The sequence below is a fragment of the Macrobrachium rosenbergii genome, chromosome 56 (genome assembly GCF_040412425.1).
Source record: "Macrobrachium rosenbergii isolate ZJJX-2024 chromosome 56, ASM4041242v1, whole genome shotgun sequence".
In the NCBI taxonomy this organism is placed as follows: Eukaryota; Metazoa; Arthropoda; class Malacostraca; order Decapoda; family Palaemonidae; genus Macrobrachium; species Macrobrachium rosenbergii.
The window spans coordinates 35,504,727-35,531,663 of record NC_089796.1 but is presented as its reverse complement, the minus strand read 5'-3'; the positions used below and the strand labels follow the sequence as shown (position 1 = coordinate 35,531,663).

Below are 26,937 nucleotides of genomic sequence, written 5' to 3'. Positions count from 1 at the left end.
ATATATATATATATATGTACAATTCAGCAGTTAAAGTAATTCAGAGTTAAACCAACCAAGCTGGGACTGGTGTGCTGTTCTATCGCTGGAGCTACCCTGTTTAAGGGGTACAGATTAATGTTGTATATATATATATATATATATATATATATATATATATATATATATATATATATATATATATATATATATATATATATATAATAATAGATGCAAACACGCACACACATAGCAGCACACACACACACACACACACACACACACACACACACATATATATATATATATATATATATATATATATATATATATATATATATATATATATATATATATATATATATGTTAGTCTCAGTAATTAATTAAGGCTACTTGAAATCTTAGCTTAACGATAAATAATATTGCCAAGACCAGGAAGAACATTCTTTATTATACGAGCTTTCGAGGTATAAAACCTCATCATCAGGCTGAAAAAACCGACAAGGATGAGAATCAATGAAATTAAAATAAAATGCATTGTCATAATAAATCTTCAGCAAAAATACTAACCAAATTTATAAAATGAACAAGTAAATACAAACTAAAAGGGTGAGACGTAAAATAACGAAAAGTTAAAAGCGAACACAAACATAAAAATATGAAAATAAAAATAAGGTGAAATATAAACAAACTACCACTCACAAAGTAAAATATTGAACGACACGATAACTATAGTAGTTGAATACCAGACGAGTTGTTGTTCAATTCCGGTTGCATCTTTTTCAATAACCAGCGACTCTGAAATCAAAAGGTCCAGTCTATTTGAACAAAAAGACAGTACCCGAAAATCCAGGTCAGTGAAAGGATGGTCCTGTGCTAAACTGTGTTCTCTAATGGCAGAAAAGGGTGGTTTGGAAAGAGGAAACCTAGTTCTAATGGAAAGACCTCTGTGTTCCAAAATTCTGTGTCTGAGCCAGCGGGAACTGGATCCCACGTATCGCAGACCACACTGCGAACAAGTGAACAAGTAAACGACACAGGAATTAAGGTCCACAGGCGGAGTAGGCTTCTCACTCAAAAGTGATCTTATAGTAAAAGGATTACAGAAAACAAACCGGAAACTAATTTGAGGGAAACAATTCCTAAGTATTTCTTGTAACTTTTTTCGGACCATATAGCTACTATGACCAAGGTAAAGGCAATTTAATGTACTTTACATCTTTACTAGCAGTACTGTACACCGGTCTGAGACAAAACTTTTAATTTAAAAAATTTTTCAGAACTTTGTAAAATACAAAAATGGGATATGAGTTTTCAGAAAAATAATTCTGGAGGAAAACCATATCTTGATGAAATAAATTAAAATCACAACAAACATTGTAGGCTCTATTTATCAAAGTGCGTATTGAGTTCATCTTATACAACTTTGGCGAAAAACCGAGGTAATTCAATCCCAGGCCAGTAAAAGTACTTTTCCTATAAACAGAGGTCTCAAGTTTGCCACTATTTCTGTATACCTGTACATCTAAAAATGACAACTTATTATCCTGTTCCGTCTCACAAGTAAAAGAAATGTTAGGGTGATTTGTTTTTTGAATATTTTAATTCTCGTCACCCTAACATTTCTTTTACTTGTGAGACGGAACAGGATAATAAGTTGTCATTTTTAGATGTACAGGTATACAGAAATAGTGGCAAACTTGAGACCTCTGTTTATAGGAAAAGTACTTTTACTGGCTTGGGATTGAATTACCTCGGTTTTTCACAAAGTTGTATAAGATGAACTCAATACGCACTTTGATAAATAGAGCCTACAATGTTTGTTGTGATTTTAATTTATTTCATCAAGATATGGTTTTCCTCCAGAATTATTTTTCTGAAAACTCATATCCCATTTTTGTATTTTATAAAGTTCTGAAAAATTTTTTAAATTAAAAGTTTTGTCTCAGACCGGTGTACAGTACTGCTAGTAAAGATGTAAAGTACATTAAATTGCCTTTACCTTGGTCATAGTAGCTATATGGTCCGAAAAAAGTTACAAGAAATACTTAGGAATTGTTTCCCTCAAATTAGTTTCCGGTTTGTTTTCTGTAATCCTTTTACTATAAGATCACTTTTGAGGGAGAAGCCTACTCCGCCTGTGGACCTTAATTCCTGTGTCGTTTACTTGTTCACTTGTTCGCAGTGTGGTTCATGATACGTGGGATCCAGTTCCCGCTGGCTCAGACACAGAATTTTGGAACACAGAGGTCTTTGTATTAGAACTAGGTTTCCTCTTTCCAAACCACCCTTTTCTGCCATTAGAGAACACAGTTTAGCACAGGACCATCCTTTCACTGACCTGGATTTTCGGGTACTGTCTTTTTGTTCAAATAGACTGGACCTTTTGATTTCAGAGTCGCTGGTTATTAAAAAAGATGAAACCGGAATTGAACAACAACTAGTCTGGTATTCAACTACTATAGTTATCGTGTCGTTCAATATTTTACTTTGTGAGTGGTAGTTTGTTTATATCTCACCTTATTTTTATTTTCATATTTTTATGTTTGTGTTCGCTTTTAATTTTTCGTTATTTTACGTCTCACCCTTTTAGTTTGTATTTACTTGTTCATTTTATAAATTTGGTTAGTATTTTTGCTGAAGATTTATTATGACAATTCATTTTATTGTAATTTCACTGATTCTCATCCTTGTCGGTTTTTTCAGCCTGATGATGAGATTTTATACCTCGAAAGCTCGTATAATAAAGAATGTTCTTACTGGTCTTGGCAATATTATTTATCGTTAATATATATATATATATATATATATATATATATATATATATATATATATATATATATATATATATATATATATATATATATATATATATATATATATGAGATATATATGAGCGAATCCCACAGGAAAATGACAGGCAGAAGCTCAGTAGCCTACCAAGCGCTTTCACGTTTATTAACGCATCGTCTGGGCACAAATGAGACAAAGATGAAAAGAAGGTTACAAAGTAAACAAAAAGAACAAGAATACCAGATGGTTAATTGCCAAAGGGTAATAAACAAAAAGGTATTCCAGGATAATCCGGAATCACGCGGTTACAAACGAAAACCATATACTTAACCATAAGAGATACGGAATCTTACCCATTCAAATTCCAGAAACATGTATAAAACTAAATACTAATTTTGCTTATATTTATCAACAACTTTTTTAATTATGAAGGCATCAAGTTTAAACAAAGAAGAACTTAAATTTAGAACACTTTCATTATTTGACTTGATAAAACAAGATCCAATGTTGTTGTTTGATTCGGTGTGAAAGTGATTTTCAGTTTTCCTATAATATATTTTATCACACTTTTTACAAGGAATTGCATAGATGCAGCCAGAAACATCTTCAGGAGAATTTTTTATTACTAAACTCTTAACATTAAAATTACCGAAAACAACATTTATGTTGAAAAGCTTTAAAATTGTAAGAATTTGTAAAAACCTTTCATCATACGGTAATCTGAGAATATGCTTACTAAATTCAAGTTTGTTATTAGTTAAATAAAATGTTTCCCTGGCTCTTTTTCATGCTACATCTACAAAGGTCCTTGGGTATTTAAGTTTCAAAGCAATATCATAAATAGTTTTGTTCTCAGCATCAATGAACTGCGGGCTACAAGCGCGTAAAGCCCTTGAAAACATTCCAGAAAAGACAGAGAATATAACATTTTGATGATGACTGGAATAATAGCCTAATGAACAAAAGAGGCAATGTTAGTTGATTTTCTAAAGACTGAAAGTTGATTTTCTAAAGACTGAAAAGGTGAAATTTCTATCATGTCTATGGACAGCTACATCAAGAAAATTCAAATTACAATTTCTTTCTTCTTCTACGGTAAATATTATAGAAGGCACTCAATTATTTAGCTTAACCACAAATTCCTGGAGATTTTCGTGAACTGGCCGGATACAGAAAATATCATCCACATACCTAAACCATATAACTAGTCCGGGCAAAATTCTTGGTAAGAATTTTGTCTCAAAACATTCCATGTAAATATTGCTAAGGACAGGAGATAAGGGATTACCCATAGCCATGCCGAACTTTTGTACAGAAAAATTCCCCATGAAAACAAAATTTACTATCTTTGATACATAACCTTATAAGATTAGTGAGGTGTGCTACAGTTAAAGGAATATCATAACTTTCTCATTCTTCCTTTAAAAATCCAAGTATATAAATTATCTACAGACGACAAAATTCAAATTCAAACTATTCAATTTGTTTATGAAGTCGATATTATTTTTACATTCGTATTAGAAATGTTTCCTACCAAAGGTGTAAGAATTTTTACAAGCCATTCAGAAAAAATTATACGAAACTGAGCCTACTGAACTAATAATTGGTCTAATAGGGTTATTGATTTTGTGTCATGACTAAACCGTAGAGATATGGTAGGGAGGAACACTGAGTGGTAAACTGCTTAATTAAATGGTCAGAGCCCTTTAAAATGGATTTAATATGTATGCTTAAATGAGAGTTCACTGTCTGTATAGGATCTGACCTCAGTTTCGTGTAAGTTTCACTACCATTCAATAATGCCATAATTTTATTTTACATAGTCACTTTTATTCATTATTACCACTGCATTAGACCTATCTACCGTTGTTACTTGCAATGTTTCGCCTTTTTTAAGGTTTTTGTAGGCCTGGAGAAATCTTACGGGAACATTTGAGGAAGAAGGCTTGGCCATAGTACCATACACAATACCTTTACAAATTTTGATGTCATCAAGACATAAATTATGGCTAACTTAAAAAAAAAAAAAAATGATTTTGAAATACCGACATAGTCCAGGTTACCGTCAGAAACACCAAAGCTTAATCCATATCCCACAGCCGCTGTCGTAGCGCTATCCACCGGTTTGTCTGATAAATTAACCATGAAGTCCACGTTGGCATGTTTAGTCCAGTCGCTTTCAGCAACAAGGTTCTTCAGCTTGAATTGAAGCTTCCTTTCAAGATGGGGGCAACACTTTTTCAGTTTACCATGGCAATAATTCAGCATCCGGGTCTTCCACTCCCAAGGAGCAGTCTGATTAAAGCCTTACCGTCTGCTTCTAAGGTTACTGAAAGCCTTTTCTGCTTCCACTTTTGTGATTTCGATGTGTTTTTGAAGTATGATCCGTTGAAACCGTCGAAAAGGCCGCTCTGCTAAACAAAGAATTCTCCTTGGTAAAATCAACTTGGGCATCGCTTATACACACTGAAGTCAGTGCATCTACTGTGATTTTTTAAGAATATATATATATATATATATATATATATATATATATATATATATATATATATATATATATGTATATATATATATATATATATATATATATATATATATATATATATATATATATATATATATATATTGAACATATATAGGTATATATATATATATATATATATATATATATATATATATATATATATATATATATATATATATATATATATATATTCATAAATATATATGTATAAATCTATATATAAATATATATACCTATATATACATATATATATTTACGAATTTCCCTGGGGTTATATGATTTCTAGAGGGTTTTACAGGCCGGCAATGGAAACTTTATTTATTTGGCCTTGGAGTTATGACTTACATAAAGGGAAATTGTAAAAAACAAAGAACGAGGGATGATTTTAGGAGCTGAAGGCTCTACTTCATAACGAAATGTTACGTAAACCCTTGGGATAAATTAAGCAATTATATTTACAAAAGAAAAGCATTAGAAGGGAAAATGGGTAATTGAATTGTTAAAGGGCTTGCAATGCCTGAAGATCCTCCTACTGGAGTCTTGAATAGGGGCAAGGCACAGTCCAAGATGAGTCCACTGCGAATAGGTCCCTCTGCAAGAGAGATTTACACATTACACGCCAGTAAAGGAAAATATAACACAGAATATGACTCAAGTCTGCACTGAGGGTGCCAAGGACTCAAGGAATAACTGAACACTTTACATTGGAACACGAAACACTGCAAAAGGCACTGAACAAATGACACAAGGATGAGAAAACAATACTGGCACTCAGTAACACTTCAAAAGGGCAAACGGTCGTGACTGAAAAGGCCTCCACTTGTACTTTACCTTAAAGGTGGGGGTTAGCGGGGCTCTGGCATAGAATGACGGCGGGTGTTCACAAACGTGACATCGTACTCAGGTTCCTGGGTAGGTCCTTTTGAGGATGGCTGTAGTACTGGGTTCACGTCAGAAGTCTGGTGTAGACATCTGGGTGGAAGGGTGGAGGGTGACCTCTCAGCGTCTTGTATCACTTGCCTGCATGTATGGCTAACTGCTAACGGCCCAACTGCATACTGCCCACCAACTGCCCCGTGACTGACTGCCAAGATCCTCCTGTCCTGGCTCCTTTTAAGGCATCTGCCGAGAGTAGGGGCCCTGATGTCGGGCCCATATGGTGACCATGCCCAAGATGTGTCATCTTCCAGGTGTCTTGACCATCTGCTTGCATCTCCCCAGGTGTTCCATGGAAAGACAATCCAGCCAACTCAATCTTCCTTTAGAGAGGTTGTTTTAAGCAGCTTAGCTGGGCTAAGCTGCTTAAGGGAGTGGCACCCAGCCTCTCATCTTTGCCCCTTTTGACCGTGCCATCTAAATGTCTGTTTCAGGTAAAGGAAAGGGACAGATCGAAGTGTTGATAACTTTAATTGTTTTGATATCTAGGTCCACTAGGACCAGCTATGCAGCGACTATTCTACTCTCAATAACTAAGGGCAAATAAAGGGTCGGCTGTGCAGCGACTTCTTGTACTTATAATAGCTCCCTACCGAAGAGAACATACGTGCCTTCATTTGGGTGTGCACGTTGATATTCAAGAAGTTGGCACAGATGCTTTACGTTACTCTTCTCCCAACAAAAAGTGGAAAAGATTTTACTTTACTTTAACCCCAACACAAAATGGAAAGAAGTTTTATTTTACTTTATTCCCCACACAAAGTGGAAAGAAGCTTTACTTTACTTCCAACACACATTGATATTAAACTACTTTAACATGGCACATTAATTTCCTTCAAATTTATGGTATACGTTACTTTAAGATTATGAAGACAAGGTAATTTTGAGGCAGATGACAAAGTGTAAGAATTAATTTACAATAAGTGCCTTAATTCTAAATAACAGAGGCATGCGGTTAGTATGCCTTGAAGAGGCAGTGTAATGATAACACAGCGTCTATTTCTTTAAATGTCATCCCTCTTTATGAGATATTGTAATGACGATACCCAATTTGCATTGCGCAATGCTTAGCTAACAGTTCAAAGGATCGCCAACTCGAAAGTTGACAGCTGACAACTTACACTGGGGAATTTTGACAGCTGTAGGCAAGCAACAGTATTCGCGAGTTTTAATTCACTAACTTTAAACCACGCTAATTTTATGCTTCCACGGCCCATAACTCAGGCAAAGGCTATAAATAGATACTCGCTCAATGTTATGACTGGATAAGCAGATAAATGACAAGGAGCCTGGGACAAAAATAGAGTTCTTAGAAAAACAATAAAAACAAAAGGAAAAATGAACATAATGATACAAGTGAGGGGCGTGACCGCGTACAAAAGGGCAGGACACGTCTCTTGGTTTACGAAGGTGGTGTTAAAATCACAAGGGCAGGAGTCTGTGACTCGCGATTCGTTAAAAGTAATAAAACAGAAAAATAAATAAATGAATAAAAGAGTAAAGGATATGCACAGAAGAGCCAATGATAATAGAGTGAGGTATTTATTGTTTTATGCAGGAATTTATTGTCCTTCTCCTGTAGATTACGGCCCAGACTATCTCTCAGCCCAAGGGCTGGAAAAGGGAACCCAAAGGGCATGACTCCTTCAGGAAGAACTGACACACATGCCCTGTGCCAAGGTATGGGCGCAGGGGCTTGCCACTTCCCACTCTGTTATTCTTACTGCTTTATAACAAAATGACTTATGTATTTAGAGGGGAATGGTATCCCGTATTTTAATTGCCTCTTGTGGTGATAATTTAAGAAAAGCTCAAAGGAAAGATCAACAGAGAAGGAAAAGGGATAGAAGTTCCAGAGGAATGGAAGAAGGTAGGGGAGGGCCTTGACATCCTCTGGATTAGAGGTGCCAAGACCTTCGAAAGATGAAGGGATGGCGCAGGTGCCAGGAGAGCTCTAGAGCTCTTTGTAGACTACCTGGAATTTCCCAAGCCCATGGTACTTTCGCCACGAACCTCTCCTACCTGGACAGTCGTCTTCGGCCAGGAAATCGGAGGGCCTGAGGCTGGAGGGCGGCATGGGGTGCCACCTGGGTCAGCTGCTGTGACAGCTGACACAGGAATTTTGTTCACCAGCTCGGCTATTAATTTTTGCACCTCGTAGAGTTCATCTGCCCAGCGAAGCGGGGCAGAATCATGACTTGCGAGGGTATCTGTGGCGAGAGAGCGGTGACAGTTGGCGGGGGCATGGATGACTCGTGGGCAGTGGTGACCAGCTCAGGCACGGGTTGTGAGGCCGAACCTTTAGGTGAACTTCCACTGTGGTCGAGAGGAACCGTCTCTCTTACCAGTGCTGGTAGCAGTGCCAGGCCGGGAGAAGAGAGGGGGTCCTGAGTTGGATCTCTTGAATGGAGATTGGGGGCGTGCTCTGGCGCTGGCACTAAGGCAGGGTCAGGCACTATCTGTGGTTTCTGGTGCTCGTCGGTCAGGACAGATGGAGCTTGGCACTGCTCGGTGCATGCAAGTGGCACTGGCAGGGATTTGGCATCTCCTGGAGGGAGATCTGATTGGGGCCCTGGCACTAGCACTGAGGCAGGGCCGGGCACTGGAATTGGATCAGGAATCGATCGAGGGGGCCACTGTACATCGTACTCAGGTGGCACTGGTAGGAACGTCATGTCCTTATGGGAGAAAAATGGGGGAGGATTACTCATGCCCGAGGAATGAGTTGGGGAATGTGGACCCCTGGATTGTCGTGATTTCTGTGGTGACTGAAAGTCCTGTCCCAGAATGACGTCATAGCCTTTGGAAAGATAGCTTGCTACTGCAAGATTGCAATTTTTTGATTGATGAGGTCTTGTGACTCTCAACTGGACCATAGGGAGTATCATTTTAAATTGATTTACTCCCTCGATTGTGACGAGTTTTCATCTATTAACAATAGCTCCATAGAGAACTCTATCCCTTCATATGAGGGAGATTTGTGCGCTAGAGTCATCAGTTTCTTTGACTCAGTTCACGGGGTAGCTGCCTCTGGGAGGGGCCACATGTATGGGGCCTTCGGCGGGAGTGCCCAAGGGCTTGGAATTCGTGACAGCCAAGGTGACGGCGGGAGTATTGGACTTACTATTTCTAGGGCATTTCGCCCATGAGGGGGAGTGGCCATAAACCTTGCATGCCGTACAAAAGGTTTGGCTAAAATCTTCTCGCACTGCCCCTGTGGAGAGCGCAGGTAAGTTATTGGGTGGTTTTCCAGGAGAAAGAGGCTCTGTTTGCTTGTTTCTGCATTGGTCAGAGGAATGCCCTGTCTTTTTGCAATAATGGCAAGTTCGGGGCTTGCCCGAGTTTCCATTCTTAGGGGGATTTGATCTTCTGAGGAGGGGCGGGGGATTTATCTTCCACTCCATGGATCCTTCCTGAGGGTGGTGAGTCTCCCACATGTCTGCTATCTGGCTACACTTGGTGAGTGTTGCAGAGGCTTTTTCTACTACATGAGTGGCCAGGGCAGGAGGAGCGTAGCGCAGGAAATGCTCAAATTTAAATTTCTCGAGTACCTCGGTGGCATTAGTGGCTCCTTCAGACTCGAGCCATTTTGCTAATGCCCACTCAGAATGCTCTCTCCAACGCCTCCTCCACCACTCAGGGGTAGTCTTGTACGCCTTGATAACTGCTTGGCATACGGCTTCCCAGTTTCCCCTATCCTCTTCCGAAAGGGCGTGGTAGGCAATGAGTGCCTTCCCTCCCAGGAATTTAGTGAGAACAAGGGAGAGTTCAGTGGGGGAGAGGGTGCAGCACTCCAGGACTCTTTCGGCCCTCTCAATCCATACTTCAGGTTCTGCCTCTGTCCATTTTGGCATGAACGAGTGAGCTTGGCTGAGGGCACACATTCCCGCCGCAGGAGGGGGGTGGCATTCTGCCATTCTAACATCTGGAGGTCATGGGCGTGCTGCCTCTCTCGCTCCTCCCTCTCCTTCTCTCTCTCATGCCTCTCCATCTCCTCTCTCTTCTCCTGGGCGATCCTCTCTTTCTCTCTCTCTCTCTTGCTGTTCTAACTCCTCTCTCTTTTCCTGGGCGATCCTCTCTTTCTCTCTCTCTTGCCGTTCTATCTTCCTCTCTTGCCGTTCTATCTTCCTCTCTTGCCATTCTATCTCCTCTCTCTTTTCCTGGGCGATTCTTTCCTTCTCCTTCTCCTGTCTTTCTGCTTCTCGTTTCTCCTGGGCCCTTCTTTCTGCCTCTCTTTCCGCCTTGGCATAGTCCACTTTCTCTTGAACCCATTCCCTCAGGGCTTGTCGCGATAGTCCCATGTCCTTTCCAGCAGACATGTAGAATTTGAAGTCCTCATTTTGTTGGGCTCTGGCAGTAGCCATCTTGAAATAATGGTTATAAGGACTGGACCCGCTAGAGAATCAAATGTCTGAGAAGACTCAGGTTGTCCGAAAAGACTTAATTGCAAGAATCTGAAACACTCAATTGTTCAGACTGAATGAGAATTGATATGTCTGAATAAGACAATTGATCAGTAAGTCTGAGGAGACTTTGTTAAAATTTAATATGTCTGAGTAAGGCGTGGTTGTTCGTGGCGAATGAATTTTAATATGCGTCTTGGAAGACGCAACTGGATTTTATGTCATGCACGGACTTGGCCGGCTGTAGCATGAAATTAAGGCATTCCTGAGAACTTAGGGTTTGTGCTAAAAAAGTGATTTGGGGTCTCGCAAGACTTAAGGTTGTTCTAATGAACTGGAATAATCAGTCCCATGAGGACTTGGATGTGTGTGAAATACATGAATATAAGGTCTCAAAAGGACTTGGATTTTGGTTTACCCATAGGAATTAGAAATTCTCTCCTTGTAAGACGTAGAATTTAGTGGAGTCTCGTAAGACTTGGAATTTGGTTTGCCCATAGGACTTGGGAATTCTCGTCTTGTACGACGTAGAATTTGGTGGAGTCTTGTAAAACTTGGAATTGGGATCTGTCCTGTAGGACTGAGAAATTGGGTTGGTCTCGTAAGACTTGAAAAATAGGATTTGTCCCGTAGGACTTGGAAGTTACTGACGGGAGAAAACCGCCCCCCAAAAAAATTTTGCTGAGAGTGGCCCAAGTAGGGAACAATTTTTTATGGGGACACTGCTCGGGTGTTGAATGTAAAAAGAGGGGTAGACACACGGGGAGGGGAGGGGGGGTGAAGGTCGTCTGATGCTCACCAGTGTGAGTTATTTTTAGACCCTGTTTGAATGAACCTTCTGTTTATAGACTGTCTGGGACTCCGGGAATTTCCTGGGATGAGGGGATAACAGTAAAATGACCTCGTAATTTTCACTATAAGTGGAGTTCAAAATTTTGCTTTCCTAATGCCTGGTTTAAATTCTAGCTATTCTGAGAGAGAGTATTTCAGCAATGCAAGCTGACTTCGTCTTGCCCCACGTGGGAATTTATTTGCGCCTAAATAATTCACTAATCTGAAATACAAAGTAACATTTAACACAGAGTAATTTCTGTCACACTATTCCTCGAACAGAAAACTGGCAAAGATTTTAACACGGAGGAATTTCATACTATTCCTCAAACAAAAATGATTAGCACTTATTATTTCTCTAACTACCTATTCTGAAAAGCATGCATTAACAAATCTAATACGGCGGGTCTCTTCTCTCAGTGAATACATGCGTCCTTATTCCTAATTCCTAGGTACAGTCATGATTGTAAAAAAATTTTGCTAAGATAAACACATTACTTACGTGGAACTCTCTTGGTCTGTGCTCTTGGTACCAGGTTCAGAATTTGTCTCACACCCAGGATAGCTTTGCTAATCGCTAATTTGGCAAGATGCAAATGCACAAAGCGGCAATAGCAGGGAAAAATGCAAGATCTACAGGAAGGTCGCCATTTTTACGAATTTCCCCTGGGGTTATATGATTTCTAGAGGTTTTTACAGGCTGGCAATGGAAACTTTATTTATTTGGCCTTGGAGTTCTGACTTACGTAAAGGGAAATTGTAAAAAACAAAGAACGAGGGATGATTTTAGGAGCTGAAGGCTCTACTTCATAACGAAATGTTACGTAAACCCTTGGGATAAATTAAGCAATTATATTTACAAAAGAAAAGCATTAGAAGGGAAAATGGGTAATTGAATTGTTAAAGGGCTTGCAACGCCTGAAGATCCTCCTACTGGAGTCTTGAATAGGGGCAAGGCACAGTCCAAGATGAGTCCACTGCGAATAGGTCCCTCTGCAAGAGAGATTTACACATTACACGCCAGTAAAGGAAAATATAACACAGAATATGACTCAAGTCTGCACTGAGGGTGCCAAGGACTCAAGGAATAACTGAACACTTTACATTGGAACACGAAACACTGCAAAAGGCACTGAACAAATGACACAAGGATGAGAAAACAATACTGGCACTCAGTAACACTTCAAAAGGGCAAACGGTCGTGACTGAAAAGGCCTCCACTTGTACTTTACCTTAAAGGCGGGGGTTAGCGGGGCTCTGGCATAGAATGACGGCGGGTGTTCACAAACGTGACATCGTACTCAGGTTCCTGGGTAGGTCCTTTCGAGGATGACTGTAGTACTGGGTTCACGTCAGGAGTCTGGTGTAGACATCTGGGTGGAAGGGTGGAGGGTGACCTCTCAGCGCCTTGTATCACTCGCCTGCATGTATGGCTAACTGCTAACTGCTAATGGCCAAACTGCATACTGCCCACCAACTGTCCTGTGACTGACTGCCAAGATCCTCCTGTCCTGGCTCCTTTTAAGGCATCTGCCAAGAGCAGGGGTCCTGATGTCAGGCCCGTATGGTGACATGCCCAAGATGTGCCATCTTCCAGGTGTCTTGACCATCTGCTTGCATCTCCCCAGGTGTCCTGTGGAAAGACGATCCAGCCAACTCAATCTGCCTTTAGAAAGGTTGTTTTAAGCAGCTTAGTTGGGCTAAGCTGCTTAAGGGAGTGGCACCCAGCCTGTCATCTTTGCTGCTTTCAACCGTGCCATCTAAATGTCTGTTTCAGGTAAAGGAAAGGGACAGATCGAACTGATGATAACTTAAATTATTTTGATATCAAGATCCAATGGGACCGCTATGCAGTGACGATTCTGCTCTCAAGAACTAAGGGCAAATTAAGGGGTAGGCTATGCAGCGACTTCTTGTACTTATAATATATATATATATATATATATATATATATATATATATATATATATATATATATATATATATATATATATATATATATATATATATATATATATATATATATATATATATACACACACACACACACACATATATATATATATATATATATATATATATATATATATATATATATATATATATATATGTATATTTACCATGAGGTTTAAAATGCAGCGAATCTATTGTGGACGAGAAGTGGTGCTTTCAACGTGGTATGGCCATTGGCAGAATCTATTATGCATCCTATAAGAACTTTGGAGGGATGGAAAATAGAAGCTAACACCCAACATTTCCCTTGCATGGTGGACTGAATGCCAATGCTAATATTATGTACTATACAATGTACTGAGTGCGTGCATTAAGATCCAAGTACTCTTGTATGCATGTATATATATATAAATATATATATATATATATATATATATATATATATATATATATATATATATATATATATATATGTATATATATATATATATATATATATATATATATATATATATATATATATATATATATATATATATATATATATATATATATATATATATGTGTGTGTGTGTGTGTGTGTGTGTGTGTGTGTGTGTGTATACATATATATAAATATATATATATATATATATATATATATATATATATATATATATATATATATATATATATATATATATATGTAAAGATTAGCGCCAAAATACGCCATGAAACTGTTCTCCTTTCCTGTTTTGGGTTGGTTTGAACCTTTGAAGGTCGGGGGTATATGGGGCTCAGAAATATAATTGTTGGGGACCTGTAATCTGCTTTGCACCGTTTTCTTTGGTACAGAAAGATGCAAATACCATTTTCTATGAGATAGCAGCGTTCCCTGGGTCAGGACATCTCTCCCCCCCCTACCCCTGTCCAGAAGCAATAAAAGGTCAGGGCGAAGGCAGCCCTTTCTCACACGCGGTCGCTAGTTTAAGCCGAGAAGTCATGTCTCGGCGGTCTTGCCCCTGCCCTCCGTTTGCCGCTCGCCGCCACGTGGAGCCCATCGCCGCCCTTTGTGCCCCGTGTTCCATTCCACGTGGCCTTAGACGACTGCAAGGGGGATTGCAAGTCTCCAAACGCGAGCGGGTACTCAACGGCGGCCTTTCCATCATCCCACGGGCGTCGTTTTCCGCCCCAATCTACGATTTGAAGAAATACCTTGGAGAGGGAGGCTACCTTTGTCCACGTCCCCACACGTGGTCCTCAGCAGAAGACGTCGTCATCCCTACGCCCCTACAATGTGACGCCTGTAGCAGAATTATCCTTGGTCCGTGTTCCTGGCATTCCCAAGTTCCCCCCCTTCGGGAGGACTTCTGCGGCAGTAATTTACTGTGTTCTCAGTTAAATTTCCCTTTGATCTTGTGTGCTATCAAATATAACTATTTTTATAACCACGTGTTTCACGCACTCCCCATTGAGAAGGAGCCCTCCGCTCCGTGTACTGCTTTTGTTTGTTTGTGTTTTATATGTCCTGGGTATCTTACAAGGCCATTTTAGAGTAAAGTAAAAATTGTGGAGTCATAAGATCCACCTGCACCAGGAAACATATAAAAATATATATATATATTTATACATATATTTTTTCAAGGGGTGCAGCCATGGTGGCTGAGGGATGAGTCTAAACTATGCCCCTGGAAACGTCAGCTGACTAGGGGGGGCCACGCTCCAGTGATCAGAATGTAATGCTTTAGCGAAATTAACACAACTCAATGTCAATCAAAGAGGGATTCAAGGTAAACTTAGGGTGTCCACTTAAAACACATAATTCACTAAAGGTATCAGAAGATGAAATATATACAGGAGCTATCAGTAGAGCACCGTGGCACTATCAAAACTACTGTACTAAATGACAGTCAACAAACAAGAGTGCCACACTACTGCAAGCTAAGTATCTGTGCCTGACTAGGCTAACACACTTCGTAGAAGGGGAATGGGATCCATAGATAGTACAAGGTGGAGTACTGTAGGCAAAGCAATGCTCACACTGGGAATCAGTAAATCTTGACCAGTTATGGCACATGCAGTTTGCAAGAAGATGGCCCATTGATCTACAGGTGATTTCACAATATGCAGAGGGTGTGAAGTCTCAAAGGGACTTTCTTTAATGTGTGAGAAAGGTTACTAGCTCCCCCTTGGGTGATGATTATCAGATTTGGCAAGGTGCTTTTTAATTACTTGGGGAACATTTGCAAATTACCTGCTCATTTGACACCTGGGCGGCCATAAGGGATAGGGGAGTTGCGTTGGAGAAACGTCAGTTAAGTTTACACAAACATCTTGTAGTTCTTTAACACTTTATTTCATTTTGTATTATATGGAAAAAGCATAAAACAATTGGTCAAAAGGAAGTTTGTAACAATATGTATATATATATATATATATATATATATATATATATATATATATATATATATATATATATATACACACACACACATATATATATGTATATATATATATATATATATATATATATATATATATATATATATATATATATATATATATATATATATATATATATTATTACGATCTCGCCTCTCGAGATCGACAGGTTCTTTACAGAAAACAAGCAATTGGGCTGTAATGACTGACGAGAGGTGACAAACAAAGGAGAGAGGAGCAGAACAAATACAAAAGTTACCTAAAATAAATTTATTTACAAAAATTTACAAGTGAGTCAGGTCTAGGAGAGAACAAAACTTAAAATACCAAAATCAATGAACAAAACACATGACAGCAACATAAAAATTCACATAAATACAAAAAAATCATAAGACACAGGCAGCATAAAATCATAAACAACAATAGTAACAATAAATAATAAACAAGCAGCATAAAGGAAAAAATCGAGAACTGTAAAAACCAACACTGCAGGACAACTAAACAGAGCCGACACGGCAACCATCAAGTCCTCAGAAACAGTTCTCCCCAGACTGGACTCCCACGACAGAGCCGATAATACAACCATCGCGTCCAAAAGAATGTTCTCCGCTGCTCTACTGACGTGACCTGCTGCTGTCCTGGACCTGACTGGCGAAGTCTGACACCATCCACCACACGTCAACTCGCCAACAAGAAAAACAAAAAAAAAAAAGGAGGCAACAATCCACCAAGGGAACAATCGACAAACGATTGTTCCTAACACCTCCCACCTAACAGAAAAAAAAAAATACAAAAATTTTTTTTTTTACAAACAAAATACTCTCCCCCGATGCTGCCACACCCCCGCCAGCCAAAACAGAACCAATCCTGGCAAGGTCGCCAATATTACGATCTCGCCTCTCGAGATCGACAGGTTCTTTACAGAAAACAAGCAATTGGGCTGTAATGACTGACGAGAGGTGACAAACAAAGGAGAGAGGAGCAGAACAAATACAAAAAGTTACCTAAAATAAATTTATTTACAAAAATTTACAAGTGAGTCAGGTCCAGGAGAGAACAAAAACTTAAAATACCAAAATCAATGAACAAAACACGTGACGGCAACATAAAATTCACATAAATACAAAAAAAATCATAAGACACAGGCAGCATAAAATCATAAACAACAATAGTAACAATAAATAATAAACAAGCAGCATAAAGGAAAAAAAAATCGAGAACTGTAAAAACCAACACTGCAGGACAACTAAACAGAGCCGACACGGCAACCATCAAGTCCTCAGAAACAGTTCTCCCAGACTGGACTCCCACGACAGAGCCGATACGACAACCATCGCGTCCAAAAGAATGTTCTCCGCTGCTCTACTGCTGTGACCTGCTGCTGTCCTGGACCTGACTGGCGAAGTCTGACACCATCCACCACACGTCAACTCGCCAACAAGAAAAACAAAAAAAAAAAAAGGAGGCAACAATCCACCAAGGGAACAATCGACAAACGATTGTTCCTAACAATATATATATATATATATACTGTATATGTATATATTATTATAAATATTTGCTGTTCAACCTCTCCTCCTTGCCTCTTAGTAAAATAGAATTAATTTCCTGTTTATAGCTAGCAAGAATATAGATTCCTCACATGAGAAAAAGATGAGTTGGAAGCAGTTGTTTTCAAACTAAACCCGTCAACAGTCCAAGGGTGGGAATTTTTAACTCATAGGAGTCATAGAGGGGATACAGGTTTGCTAGGCCAAACCTTAGATATACTGTTCTTTAAAAAAATAACTTTTCTGTGACCTTTGTACTGGTGAGCCTATTGTCATTTAAGGTCAGACCCTGGGTAGGAGGAACCATGAAGCATGCAGACAGATGCCACCCCAGCATGAGAGGATTCTCAACTCAACTGCCATAGCATACGGACGCATTCCGTGCTGTCCTCCAAGCACCCTTTGTCTCTCTCCCCTTTTGTTCAACACGAGGGAGGAAACTGTTATTCCAGATGGGCCAAGGAATCTTATGCAACTGATCACTGCATTAGCTCACCCAGTGGTAAGTCTGATTTTGACAACTACTCCCAGTTCTCTTTCCCTTCAACTGAAACTCTCATTTTCATTGTTCAAATTTTCCTCTCTTAAACAGTCACTGATTAAGAAATCCTAGTAAAACATATCCCAATTATGAAGTCATATATTAAGTACAATTATTGTTGTCTGGTGAAATCACATAACTTACCCTCCATGGTGTTGAAAACATTATTCTTGATGTAAGATTCATCCCTTGCGATTAAGTTATAAAGTCCCCGTTCAACGGGTTCTCTATGATGAACCTCCCGTTTTCTACCGTGCCTTCACAGCTGACCCGAGGTCGCAGTACACAGCCTTATTATCATTATTGTAATTTGTACATTTATTACCTGTTCATTTGCCCTTATACATAGTATATGTGTCAGAGTATTTTTTTGTATCTAATCAACTGTTGTTAAGCATCCTGTTATCTACATGTACGTGTCCTGTTTTTTGTAGAGAAATAGTTTTGACCTCGGGTCACTCATAAATTTTGTACTGACGTCCGCATATATGCTGACGTCCACACGCCACTTTATAAGCGGGTCACTTCCTCAATAAACTAGCAGTACTTGTCTTCCTGCTCTTTCTTTTGTACCCTCTCACAGTGGTGACCCCTTGAGTGGTTCCCAGAGCCATTAACAGACCCAAACGGCGACTTAGTCTTGGCCCAATGAACCACCCCACACCCCTAACGGACTAACTACGGCACTCTAACAAAGTGTTCGAGTGTTACCGACCCTCTTCGGCAAATCACCAGCGTCATTAGAGGACCAACACGGCACGCTCCCAAGCGCGTATTGATGTGAGTGTTCCCTCACTCCAAGTGAGAGTGCAGAATGAGGATGGATGCAGACATTCCCTCCCACATACAAATAACCGCGTACTTCTCGGAGGCAGATGTCTCTCTCACGCAACCCTCTCTCGAGCCCTCCTCCACGCCGAAACCCGCACACTCTTCCATGCCAGTACCCGCTCCCCGCGCGATGCCCCTCCTGACGGACCAACTGAGGGCTGCCCTCAGCATAAAGCTGCCGCCGTTCACCCATCAGAACCCGGCGTCTTGGCTCTACAGGGTCGAGGGGCAATTCAGGGTGGCAGGCCTGACCGACGAGGTGTTGAAGGTGGACATCGCTATCAACGCCCTACTGGAGGAGATATACAGAAAGGTTGCCCCGTGGGTGACATCAACCACAAGCCCTGCCACCTTCCAAGAATTAAAGGCCACTCTCGTCGAGACCTGCTCCCTGCTGGTCTCCGAGAGGGCTGCCCGCACCCTCGACCTCGCCATCAACCCCTGGCAGGACACAAACCTCCTGGAGACGTAGCATGCCTTCTAGGACCTCCTCCTCCTCTCTGAGACAGACAGCAGTGGCAGGCGCAAAGAGATTAGCCTGTCGAGGGAGATCCTCCTGCAGCAGCTACTCCCAGAGGTTCATGGACAGATTACGGAGCCCTACACCCTGCCGGTCGAGGACCTGATAAGGATGGCGCAGCAGCTGACTGACTCCACGATGGCGGCAAAGCAGGCATCCACGCCCGCACACCCCATCAACTTCCTCCAGCCGGAGGACCTCGCAACAGAGTGCATCAACATCATTGACGGGAGGCGGCCACCCCACCACCAGAAGAAGGAAAGGCTGGGGCATTGCTACTACCACCAGAGGTTTGGCAAAGAGGCCCGGACTCTGGTGGTAAAGAGGCCCGGAAGTGGGAAGCCCCATGCCTTTTCGCCCATCCAAAAAACGGGGGAGGCGGTGACCACCCTCACAGGCCGCCATGGCAGCAGCACCCAAAACACTCAGGAGCCCTGCACCAGTAGGCTTCTACGTCTGTGACACTGTCTCTGGCAGGATGATGCTGATCGACACTGGGGCAATGCGGTCAGTGTTCCCGCCTTCCAGAGAGGACCGCAAACGCCCGCCGGACCTGGCTGCCTCCCTGACAGCTGTCAACGGGCCCCCCATCCTCTCCTACAGCACCAGGCTCCTGTCGTTCTCCATCCTGGGCCGGAGATACAAGTGGAACTTCATCGTCGCGGACGTTAGGACCCCGCTCGTGGGTGCAGACTTCCTCGCCCACTTCGGACTGGCAGTCGACATCGGCCGCAAAAGCCTGCTGGACACAGAGTCCTGCCAGTCCCTGCCCCTGTCGCCGAGCCCCAGAGTGCTCACAGTCTGTTCCGTTGCTTCCCACCAATATGCCTCCCTCCTGAAGGAATTCCAGGAGGTATTCAGACCTGAGCTTCGTCAGGTGCCCGGGGCCCCCGCAAAACAGGGGCGACCTTCCAGAGACTGATGGACAGCATCCTGGGGGACCTGAACTTCTGCGTCTGCTACGTTGATGATATCCTAATTTTTTCCAGGTCCCACAAGGAACACCTTCGACACATCTGGAAGGTCCTGCAGAGCCTGCAGGAGAATGGGCTCGTCGTCAGGTTCCACAAGTGCACCTTCAGCGTCGACAGGGTTGAATTCCTAGGCCACGAGATATCCCCGGGAGGCGTCCGCCCAGTTGCATCGAAAGTCGAGGCCGTCGTCAGGTTCCCCACCCCTTCCTCCGTCAAGGGCGTGCAAGAATTCCTCAGGATGGTCAACTACTACAGGAGGTTCATCTTCGGGGTCGCGCACACCATGGCCCCCCTGACGAATATCCTCAAAGGCCGTCCGAAGACCTTAGTGTGGGATCCTGACAAAGGCTGCCTATGCCAAGGCAACAGCCTTGGCCCACCAAGACCCCAGCGCCCCCCTCCAGCTAACAATGGACGCCAGCAACATCGCCTGTGGGGCTGTCCTGGAACAGGTCATCAACAGAGCCCCTCAGCCCATTGCCTTCTTCAGCAGGAAGCTCAGCCCCACCGAATCCTGCTACAGCACCTTCGACAGGGCACTCTTCGCAGTGTATCCAGGTGGTACACCACTTCAATTCCTCCTGGAGGGTACGCCCTTCACAATTTGGATGGACCACCAGCTGCTGGTCCACGCCTTCACAAAGCTGGGGGGATGCATGGTCCTCCAGGCAGCAGTGGCACCTCGTGGCCATCGCGGAGTTCACCTGCACCATCAAGTACCTCCCCGGCAGGAAGAACCCAGTAGCCAACGTCCTCTCGAGGATCGAAATCAACGCAATGCAGCTCGGGATCGATTACAAGGACCTCACTCAGGAACAGGCCGCCAACCCAGAGATTCCAGCTTACCACACCGCCATCACATCGCTGAAGTGGAAGGATGTCCCCCTCACCCCTGGGGGGCCAACACTGCTGAGCGACATAAGCACTGGCCACCCCCTCCCACTGGTTCCTGCCTCCCGTCGTTGGCTGGTCTTCGACGGTATCCACGGATTGTCCCACCCCTCCAGCAGGACGACGGCCAGGCTACTGGAGGAGAAGTTTGTCTGGCACAGCATACGGAAGGACGCAACAGCCTGGGCAAGGCAGTGCATACAGTGCTAGGCCAGCAAAGTAGGGCGGCACATCTAATCGGGGGTGGGCTACTTTCCCCAGCCAGGGAGACGTTTCGGGCAAATCCACGTCGACATAGTAGGTCCTCTTCCCCCATCAGAAGGAGCCAGATACCTTCTGACAGTCATTGACAGCTCCACCAGGTGGCCCGAAGCGACGCCCCTGGAAGAAGCCACCTCCAGTGCGTGCGCTGAGGCCCTCCTCTTTAGCTGGATCAGCCGGTTCGGTGTCCCGGACCATATAACCACGGACAGGGGCCCAGCCTTCCTGTCCGAGCTGTGGACCACCCTGGCACGCCTGCTGGGGACCACTCACCACAGCACCACCGCCTACAACCCCACAGCCAATGGAATGGTGGAGAGGTTCCACAGGTCCCTGAAGGTGTGCCTCATGGCTCGTTGCACCGCCGACAACTGGAAGTACCAGCTGCCCTGGGTCCTCCTTGGGCTGAGGACCGCCCCCAGAGCAACAGTGACCCGTCTGCCGCAGAAAAGATTTATGGGGAGTCCCTCATAGTCCCAGGCGAACTCATCATGGAGGACTGAGATGACCTAACAACACAGAGGCTCCGTGACAGGTTGGGAAGTTCGCCCCCTGCCGACAGACATACCGACAGGACGTCCCCCTTCATGCCTCCCGGTCTATCCTCCTCCACCCACGTCTTCGTCAGGAACGATGCCGTACACCCACCCTTAACCAGGCCCTATAGGGGGGCCTTTCCTCGTGCTGGAGAGCAACAAAAAGGCATTCCGGGTGGCTGTCCACGGAAAGGACGACTGGGTGTCGGCAGACCGCCTCAAGCCCGCGTTCCTAGAGGAAGAAGTTGGGGGCACTTCCCAAAGCCCCCCGCAGGAAGCAGCGCCCCCTCAGTCCGCCCTGCCCGCAGTAAAGTCCCCGCTCAATGGGTTCTCTATGATGAACCTCCCGTTTTCTACCGTGCCTTCACAGCTGACCCGAGGTCGCAGTACACAGCCTTATTATCATTATTGTAATTCGTACATTTATTACCTGTTCATTTGCCCTTATACATAGTATATGTGTCAGGGTATTTTTTGTATCTAATCAACTGTTGTTAGCATCCTGTTATCTATATGTACCTGTCCTGTTTTGTGTAGAGAAATAGTTTTGACCTCGGGTCACTTGTAAATTTTGTACTGACGTCCGCGTATACACTGATGTCCGCACGCTGCTTTATAAGCGGGTCGCTTCCTCTTTACGGGCTCCTCTAGGAGCAAGACCCCGTGCTGGAACAAGGCCAGCTAAATCTGAAACAGCAACTCAATAAACTAGCAGTACTTGTCTTCCTGCTCTTTCTTTCGCACCCTCTCACAAAGTAACAACGATTGAGTTTCTGTAGTGCAAGATTGTTATGGATACTTCTTTTCCAGAAGTGTGTATGCCTTCAGCCTGAACAAATCTGTAAAGTCCCCGCTATGGTGAACCGCCCGTTTTCTACGATAACGCTCCTACGAGATTGGGTCAAGCAAAATTAGCCATATTTTTCCTGTGTAAATACGTATCTACTACTAATTCATTTGTATCTGTTTTCTTTGCACATGTGTTAGAATGTTATTATGTCAATTCTTGTTAACTTACCTCTTATGTTACTTGTATTTATCCATTATAATTAATACCGAGAGTAATTGACCTTAGGTCACCTGAATTCTATTGTATTCCTCTGTGTGACGTCCGCACGCCACTTTATAAGCAGCCTGGGTTCTGAATAAACCAGCAGTACTCATTCTCCTGCTCATTATTTTGCATCTCTTATAGTGGTGACCCCCAGAGTGGTTCCTGGAGCCATTAGTGGACTCATACGGCGACCTAGTCTTGGCTCCATGAACTATCCCACGCCCCTAATGGCCTAAAAACAGCGATTTAACAAAGCGTTCGGGCGTACTGACTCTCATTGGCAAATCACCAGCATCATTAACGGACCCACATGGCGCGCTCTCCCAAGAGCGTATTGACGCGAGTAACCCACTCCAAGTAAGAGGGTGATAGTGAGTATGGGCGCGGACATTCCCTCCCACATACAGTTAACCGCGAACTTCGTGGACTCAGATATGTCCCTCACGCACAACCCGCCCGCGCACTCCCCGCACCAAGGCCCACATGCTCCTCCACCCGCTACCTGCTCCCCGCGCGCTGCCCGTCCTGATGGAACAGACTAAGTCTGCCCTCGCCATAAAGCTGCCGCCCTTCATGCACAGCAACGCATCATCATGGCTCTACAGGGTCGAGGGGCAGTTCAGGCTGGCGGGACTTACTGACGGGGTGTTGCAAGCAGACGACATGATGGCACTGGCCCCCAGCAACTGGCGGAACTCTGGTTTAAAAACCTCCGGGAACTCCTGGAGGAGGGTGGTGTAATTGTTCGAGGCTGTGAAGCGGACGGCGGGCATCCCCGGTCCAGTGGAGAGTGGTCGGGAGTGGCAGGTTCTGGTGTCGAGGAGGCGTTGCCTGCTGACATTGACCAGGAGTCCGTGGTGTCCCAGGAAATCGGTGCCCAGGAGGGGGAACTTGACCTCTGCAATGACAAAAGGCCAGTGACACCTGCGGCCCAAGATGGAGATTGTCTGGGTCTTTGTTCCATAGCAGCGGATGGGTGTTCCGTTCGCGGCTACCAGGGGGGTCGTGGAGTCAGCTGTTCAGGCGTAGTCCTCCTCTGATGGCTGGAACACCGACAGCATTGTGCCCGTGTCAACCAGCAGGTGCTGCTTTGGTATATCGTCTCTAATGAAGAAACCTGCTGGTTGCGAGTCATTGTATTTTGTGGCCACTGCTGTTACTTGTGGCTGCCCTTCTCGTTTTTTTGAGAAAGAGCAGCGGGTTTTGCAGTTCCTGGCGCTGGGGCTGAATCTTCAGTGGAAATAGCACCACGCCGGGTTCATCCACGCCTTCTGCTCCGGGTTCGTCCATGCCATCTGCTCCCTTGGCGGTGCTCTCCTCTTCTAGATCGTGTTTGTGTTCTCTGGGTCATTGTCCTCTGATGTCAGGCTATAGGCTGCAAGGGTGGCGGCTGCAAGGGCAGCGGTGTGCTTGGAGGCCTTAATGGCCTTGTGGATTTTCTGGCTGACGTTGACCAGCTCGTCCAAGGGAAGGGCGTCTGCGTCAGTAGTTTGGCCTCTCACCTCCTGCGGAAGGCACCGCAGGAATATTGCTCTTGTCAGGCTGATTTCCTTCCTGTGCCCATTTGCGTTGATGCCCGGCAGTGTTACTAGACCCCGCAGTTTGTCCCAGGCGTCCCTGGGTGATGTTTCCCTGAGGAGCTGGGTCAATAGTTCCAGGGCGTGCTGCGCTCTCTCAGGGACGGTCATGGAATACATTGTATCAGCTTGTCTCGCAAGACTGTGTATGTGACCTTGTCTGGCTGTGAGTCAAGCCATGGGTGTGATCTTGTTGAAGACCTCTTCAGGTAGCGTCGTCATGGTAATGTCTGCCTTGGTCTTGTCATCTGTGATGCGTTCCACGCGGAAGTGAACATCTGCGAGCAGAAACCAAGATGCTGTGTTCTGGCGCGTCGGATTGCAATTGTAATTCAGACTCTGCCATCTTTACTTTCACCCGCCAATACACGAGTACGCGTCGTATTTAGTCCACTAATGGTGTTAGAACTCGAGTGGTCAACGTGAGTTGTGAATGGCGAGGGCCAAACCGTTCAAAATGCCAAAACGTATCCTTGCGGGGATGCCGTTATTAGTCTGTTAATGGCATGGGGTTCCTCCGAGGAAGGAGCTTTCAGAGGCCTAGACTGTGTCGCCATTTTGAGTCCATTAAAGGCTCTCTGAAGGTAAATGTGGCCGTATTTACTCCGTTAATGGCGGGACCAAAACCGCATGGTTGCCTGTCGCTCCTCGGGTCACCAGTTGTGAGGTTCAAGAAGACAGGTCTGGGTATGACTGATTTATTTCTCGGAAACCAGGTATACATTGAGGAATGCGGATGGAAAGGAAGTGACTGACCTGCAGATTCCCATGTCACGCATTTGGATAAGAATTTGTGTTTGTTGGATGACACATAAATGAGAATAATTTGCGTTACAATAAACGTACAAAATAGTTACATACATCGGCGGAAAGGTCGGACAATAATGCATATGGAGAGATAAATTTACATAAAAAATATGAAATAATAATGGGTAATATACACGGTGTGATTAATGCAGAAATGAAGAGGTGTTTGACGCCTTTACACTGGCTGCATCTATGAAATTCCTTGTAAAAAGTGTGACAAAATATATTATGAACAAACTGGAAAATCACTTTAACACCGAATCAAACAATAATGTTCTGTGAGAACTGGCCAAATATCGAATGCATTATTCGTACATATGAGAGATTTAGATCATCCTGTTAACTGGAGTGAAGCAAGATGTTTAGTCCCGTGCAATGACACAGTTAGAAGGAATATCATTGAATATTGTTTTATCAAGTCAAGTAATAAAAGCGTTCTAAATTTAAGTCTTGGTTTGTTTAAACTTGATGCCTTCATAATTAAAAAAGTTGTAGATAAATATAAGCAAAATTAGTATTCAGTTTTATCCATTTCTGAAATTTGAATGGGTAAGATTCCGTATCTCTAATGGTAAAGTATATGGTTCTAGTTTGTGACCGCGTGATCCCGGATTTTCCTGGATTACCCTTTCGTTTATTACCCCTTGGCAATTAACCATCTGGTATTCACTTTTATACGTGTTTTTGAATTTCGTATGGCTAAACTTTCGTATCTCTTGTAGTTAGGTCTATGGTTTTAGTTTGTGACTACCTGATCCCGGATAATCCTGGATTATCTTTCTGTTTATTACCCTTTGACAACGACCATCTGGTATTCTTGTTCTTTTTGCTTATTTTGTACCCTTCTTTTCACCTGTGTCTCATTTGTGCCCAGATGATGCATTAATAAACTTGAAAGCACTTGGTACTGAACTTCTGCCCGTCATTTTCCTGTGGGATTTGCTTATATATATATATATATATATATATATATATATATATATATATATATATATATATATATATATATATACATTAAATTATATCACTAAAACGGGGTGGCTCCTGTGATATAGCAACACACCAGTCACATCCTGGTTCTTTAACTGCTGAATCATGGATGAAACCTGTGCATAGAGCTTCACCAGCATGAACAGTTCCTTAAACTAAAAGATAGCCCATCAACAGAGTGTAAAAGTATTGTACATAGAGTGACATTCATTTGTGTCTTGCACGGTTTCTCCTGCTTTCTGGATATTCAAGCCTTTCTTTCCCAATACCTTTCATATTGCCTCTCCAGCACTTTCTAGGTCCTCCTCCTCCTCTTTCTAACACTTCCAAAATATATTCTCTTTTCACCAGCCTATAGTCCTTTATTCTTTCCACGTGACCAAACTATCTCCTAGCACATTGGTCAGTCCTTTCACTTATGCTAACACTGTTACCACTTCTTTGCATTTCCATATTTATAATCATTTAAATTCTTGCACCACATGTACCATGCAAAAATTGCTTCTCAATAACTGCAACATTTTCTCTTTAATTTACATTCAGCATTCACACTTCATGTCCATAA

The 26,937-nt window shown here is 43.0% G+C and overlaps 1 protein-coding gene across 1 annotated transcript in view; it reads left to right on the top strand.

The window, feature by feature from the left end:
* LOC136836495 (uncharacterized) overlaps positions 1-26,937 on the top strand; it is a 107,444-nt gene that overhangs the window by 1,045 nt on the left and 79,462 nt on the right. The gene's annotated exons all lie outside the window — the stretch shown is intronic.